Here is a 6,452-nt window from a genome sequence, read left to right on the forward strand (position 1 = left end):
GCGAGGAGATGGGCCCCGCGGGCCCAACCCGGGCCGCGCGGGCCGGCGGCGGGGCTGGAGGAGAGAGAGGGCGGCGGGGTGAGGTGGCGAGGCACGATTGGCCGCGGTGGGCGGTTGGACGTGTCCGGCCGCCGGGCGGACATGTCCGGCGGCGCGGGGAGGAGTGGATCTAGGGTTCATCCGCGAAATGATCCGAAATTTCGGGGAGGGGTGCTCTTTTATAGGTAGAGGGAGCTAGGAGAGTCCAAATGAGGTGCGGTTTTCGGCCACGCGATGGTGATCGAACGACCGAGATGATGGAGAGGGTTTAGGTGGGTTTTGGGCCAAATTGGAAGGGTGTTGGGCTGCAACACACATGAGGCCTTTTTGGTCCCTCGGTTAACCGTTGGAGCATCAAACGAAGTCCAAATGGTGCGAAACTTGGTAGGTGGTCTACTGGTAGTAAACCAAGGCCGTATGACAAGTCTCGATCCAATCCGGAAATGTTTAATCCACACACATGAAAGAAAGGTAGAAATGACCACCGGAGGAGAACGGAGCGCCGGAATGCAAAACGGACAACGGGGAAAAAGCTCGAATGCATGAGACGAACATGTATGCAAATGAAATGCACATGATGACATGATATGAAATGCATGACACGCAAGCAATGACAAGGCAACAACAATGAATAACTGGACAACACCTGGCACATCGGTCACGGGGCGTTACGCGGACGGACCGCGTTTACCCGATTCAATGCGGTGCCGCACTATGCTTATCTCAAGCTCAAGATGCCCGAACCACACGGTGTCATAACAGTCAATGGAAACATGGAGCGCTCCCTCCGTACCGAGGAGCACACCGCTGCCCTGGCAGCAGAGGTACAGAGCGGCTTTCACAAGCAGAACCTTAATTCAGCGGCCATGCTACCGGACACCGTCAAACGCGTTCTGACTAATCTGCGGTAGGACAGTCCAGCTCGTCAGGAGCTCGACTAGCAATTTGACCTCCGTCTCAGTCCCAACCAAGTGGTGGCATACGTACCGCGTGTACATAACTACGCACTAAAAATACCATGGGCAGAGACGGAGGCATAACCAGACGGTGGTCCACAATATGGCTCGACCTTCCTTGGACACACATACTTTTACTTTTCTTTTTATCCTTTTCAGGTTTCTTTTCCGCAGGCCCCTCTCGATGGACTTATAATCGGTCCTTTCGAAGGACGGATATACCAAGGTGGCAAGTAGCACAGACGTATTGGGGAATCTCTAGATGTTCTTGATACGTCTCCAACGTATCTATAATTTATGAAGTATTCATGCCATTATATTATCTGCTTTAGATGCTTATAGGCTTTACTAAACACTTTTATATTATTTTTGGGACTAACCTATTAACCAGAGGCCCAACCCAAATTGTTGTTTTCTTGCCTATTTAAGTGTTTCGAGGAAAAGGAATATCAAACGGAGTCCAAACGGAATGAAACCTTCGGGGGAGTTATTTTTGGAATGGAAGCAATCCAAGAGACTTGGAGTAGACGTAAGGGAATCTTCGAGGAAGCCACAAGGCAGGGAGGCGCGCCCTACCCCCTGGGCGGGCCCCCACCCTCATGGGGCCCTCATGGCTCCCCTGACCGACTTCTTTCGCCTATATATATCAATATACCCTAAAAACATCGGGGAGCACAATAGATCGGGAGTTCCACCACCGCAAGCCTCTGTAGCCACCAAAAACCAATTGGGTCCCTATTCCGGCACCCTGCCGGAGGGGGGGAATCCCTCTCTGGTGGCCATCTTCATCATCCTGGTGCTCTAATTGACGAGGATGGAGTAGTTCACCCTCGGGGCTAAGGGTATGTACCAGTAGCTATGTGTTTTCTCTCTCTCTCTCTCTCTCTCTCGTGTTCTTGAGGTGGCATGATCTTGATGTATCGCGAGCTTTGCTATTGCAGTTGGATCTTATGATGTTTCTCCCCCTCTACTCTCTTGTAATGGATTGAGTTTTCCCTTTGAAGTTATCTTATCGTATTGAGTCTTTAAGGATTTGAGAACACTTGATGTATGTCTTGCATGTGCTTATCTGTGGTGACAATGCGAGATCACGTGATCCACTTGATGTATGTTTTGGTGATCAACTTGCGAGTTCCGTGACCTCGTGAACTTATGCATAGGGGTTGGCACACATTTTCGTCTTGACTCTCCGGTAGAAACTTTGGGGCACTCTTTGAAGTTCTTTGTGTTGGTTGAATAGACGAATCTGAGATTCTGTGATGCATATCGTATAATCATACCCACGGATACTTGAGGTGACATTGGAGTATCTAGGTGACATTAGGGTTTTGGTTGATTTGTATCTTAAGGTGTTATTCTAGTACGAACTCTATGATAGATCAAACGGAAACAATTGCTTCATGTTATTTTACGACGGACTCTTGAATAGATCGATCAGAAAGGATAACTTTGAGGTGGTTTCATTCCCTACCATAATCTCTTCGTTTGTTCTCCTCTATTAGTGACTTTGGAGTGACTCTTTGTTGCATGTTGAGGGATAGTTATATGATCCAATTATGTTATTATTGTTGAGAGAACTTGCACTAGTGAAAGTATGAACCCTAGGCCTTGTTTCCTAGCATTGCAATACCGTTTACGCTCACTTTTATCATTAGTTACCTTGCTGTTTTTACATTTTCAGATTACAAATACTCATATCTATCATCCATATTGCACTTGTATCACCATCTCTTCGCCGAACTAGTGCACCTATACAATTTACCATTGTATTGGGTGTGTTGGGGACACAAGAGAGTCTTTGTTATTTGGTTGTAGGGTTGTTTGAGAGAGACCATCTTCAACCTACGCCTCCCACGGATTGATAAACCTTAGGTCATCCACTTGAGGGTAATTTGCTACTGTCCTACAAACCTCTGCACTTGGAGGCCCAACAACGTCTACAAGAAGAAGGTTGCGTAGTAGACATCAGTTCTTCTTAGCAATCATTCTACCTGTTTTCAGGACCCGTACGCAGCCCCCCCTTGGTCTTGGCATGTCAAATAGCCACTGTTGCTTATCGCACTATTTGTACAAATATGCTTTGACGTATTAATCAAAATCACAATGGAAGCAGTTTGCGGCCAAATTTATGTGGCATTAGCTTACTACTTCATTTATATTTCGTTATTCTTATTTGCACCCGTACACTTTGGTATGCCGTAATTTGCTAGGGGATTTATTGCGCCCCATACTATGGCAACAAGTCCAAAAACTTTTATACTATAGTTCGGCACCCCGAATTTCAGCATTATATGCATTGGCTCCGAATCATGTCTTTGGTCAATAGTTGGGTTGCCCGGCTCCTGTGCTTACTACCTTACGTTCCACTCTATGCTAGGGTAGTAAAGGGAGAACTACTGGGATTGTGACCTAGTTTATCCGGATGAGCACCTCAGTAGAGAAAGCCAAAAACTGACTGTCATGATGCGGTGTGAGCCGGTCAGCTATTCGGAGGTTAGAGATATTTTGCTATTTTTTCCGCATTATGCGATGAATCGGTCTTTACCCGATCAGGTGCTTACAACACCCTAGGTTGGACTCACGAATACTAGGGGTTGCGCCTAAAATTCTATTGTCAAACTCCTATGGCTAAGTGAGGGTGATAAAGCCACATAGTCCGATTGTCTAGTTCATTGCGCTAAACACCTCCTTCAAGGACCAAACTTTTGGATAAAGAGTGTTTTAGATCCATCCTGAACAGCCCCGTACTACCTATGTGGGGGCTGAAGCCGACGACTGGCCAAATCTCAGAGTTAATAAAACGGCAGCACATGATGTAAAATTTTAAATAATAAACAGCAAAGCATTATATTACATATCAGCCTTGTTTTCATCATACAGGAAGGGACAATATGAATGATTTCATTCAAAGATAATGTCTTTTGAACAATGCCCTTCTACAATACGGGATCCCTTCAGGACATCTTCAAAATACCGCTCGAGCGTGCGGTGCTCCTTGCCCGTGGGCGGTCCTTTAGTTGCGAGCTTGATGGCGTCCATCTTTGCCCATTGTATCTTGACACGGGCGAAGGCCATCCGCGCACCTTCTATGCAGACCGATCGCTTGATGGCATCAAGCCGAGGGCAGGCATCGACCAGCCGCTTCACGAGCCTAAAGTAGCTGCTGGGTATGGCTTCGGCAGGCCATAGTTGGATTATCAAATCCTTCATGGCTAGTTCGGCCACCCTATGCAGCTCAACCAGCTGTTTAAGCTGATCGCTAAAGGGCACCAGATGTTCTGGCGCAAGGTATTGTGACCAGAACATCTTCTCCCTTGAGCTCCCCTCTTCGGCTCGGAAGAATTTTGCAACGTCAGAAACACTACACGGCAGATTCTCAAACGCCTCTTCTTTACATACTTGCTTTGCATAATGAAAGCCTTACCCGCCGCGATTTTCTTGGCCTCTTGGATTTCCTGAAGGGCGCCTTGGGCTTCGGTCCGGGCCTCTTGTGCACTTTGGCAGGCCTTAGCGAGTTCGGACTCTTGGTCCGCATTGTAGCGCTCCAAGGACTCGCATTTCTGCACAACATCCTAGAGCTCCTGCTGGACCTCGCCAACCCTGGCCATGTGTTTCTCCCGAGCGGCTTGTTCCTTTGCCGCTCTCTCCTTGGCCTCTGCCAGCGCCTTCTTGAGGGCCTCCACCTTGGTCGCCGCCCCTAATAAATATCATGGCACTATGATCAGCACAAACCATTCATCCCTTCTGGACATACACAAGGTCATTGCATACCTTGGGTGTCCTCCAGCTGCTTTTTCGCACAGCCGTGCTCTTCCTTGGTCTGTTCCAGCCTCTACTTCAGTCCAGAGACTTCAGCAACATGAGAAGTCGCGGCTAGCATTGATGCCTTCTTATTTACAAAGACATATATGGTTAGTCTCATGCGAAAAACTATTTGATCCTCTGTTCGGCTTTTCTTTCCGAACACCGGACAGAGTCTCAGGGGCTACTGTCTATAATGTAACTTTCTTTTCACATGAATGCATCGCTTACCTCAAAGCCTGTTAGAAGGCTTGCGCAGGCTTCGGTCATTCCGCTCTTCGCGGACTAAATCTTCTCAATCACCGCACCCATGAGGGTACGTTGTCCCTCGACAATGGAAGCACTTCGTAGTGCTTCCAGTAGAGTATCCGGTGCCTCTGGTTGGACAACGGTCACCAGCGGAATAGGCATACCTCCTTCTTCTGTAGGAGGCTGCTTGCCGGATTCCAGAGCCGTATAGGTCTCTGGAGCCGTATTCGGCTGGGAACCGAATTGGGTATGGCCCCCATCGCCAGTCTACATGGGGATTCGCTCTCCCATGTGTCCGGCGACCGAGATTTTACCCTCTGGCCCCGCCCTGACGGCCTCTCGCATCTCTCCCTGGCCTGGGGTCCTTCGGGATAGTACCTCGGTGTCATCCATGGCCCTGGGAGAGGAGGCCGTCGGAAGGGACCTGTTGTCCATCACCTTCGGGTCCAACGAATTCCCCGAAGATGAGGATCGCTCGAGGTTGGAACGAGACGGACTTCAAATGCATGATTCAACATGTTAGAACTATGATGTAAAGAAGCTGGATATTTGAGTGCGTCTTTGAGTACTTACGATTCGGCCAGGGGCTTATCCCTGGGGCGCCACTCTGAGCCGCTGTCGACGTCCCACGGGGGGTTGTCCGCGGCAGAGGCCTTCCCTTTCTTGGATGCCTCTGCCTCCGGATGCATGGAGGTCGCCCTTTTCTTCCTTCCCCCCTTAGGGGGAGAATCGCTTTGCTCCTCCCCCTTGTCGTCAGTGGCGGGAGGGGAGTGGGTGTCGGCGTCTTCGGATGTCGCGTCTGAAGTGCCAGTATGGCGGAGACCACCCCTGGTCCCCTTGGCCTTCTTCTTGGCCTTCTTCTCCGGCGCTTGATAGGGCGCCGGAACCAACATCTTCGTCAGAAGCGGGATAGCTGGTTCTTCGGGCAGTGGAGCCAGACACAGAATCTGCTCTGCCTTATTTGTTCAGCCCTGAAAAAACAAATAGGGAAGTTTAGACATCTTCCTTGTGTATGCAAGTAAAGGGTACACCTTGAAATACGGAAAACTTACCGCACTTGCGGGATGGGCTAGGTCGTGCCTGCGGTCTTCGGCCGTTGCTGGCCATGTCTCGTTGGCCTTAAAGAGCACCTTCCAAATATCTTCTTGCGTAGTGCTGAAGAACTGTTGCAAGGTCCGATGCTTGGCCGGATCGAACTCCCACAAGTGGCAAGTCCGGCTTTGGCACGACAGGATCCGGCGAGCAAGCATCACCTGAATCACGTTGACAAGTTTGACATTCTTGTCCACCATGCGCTGGATGCGCGTCTGCAACGTTGTCAGCTCATCTGACGAAACCCAATTTAGGCCCTTCTCTAGCTAGGAAGTGAGCCGCATTGGGGCGCCAGACTTGAATTCTGGAGCTGTG

This window comes from Triticum aestivum, chromosome 3A, assembly GCF_018294505.1.
Source record: "Triticum aestivum cultivar Chinese Spring chromosome 3A, IWGSC CS RefSeq v2.1, whole genome shotgun sequence".
Lineage (NCBI taxonomy): Eukaryota > Viridiplantae > Streptophyta > Magnoliopsida > Poales > Poaceae > Triticum > Triticum aestivum.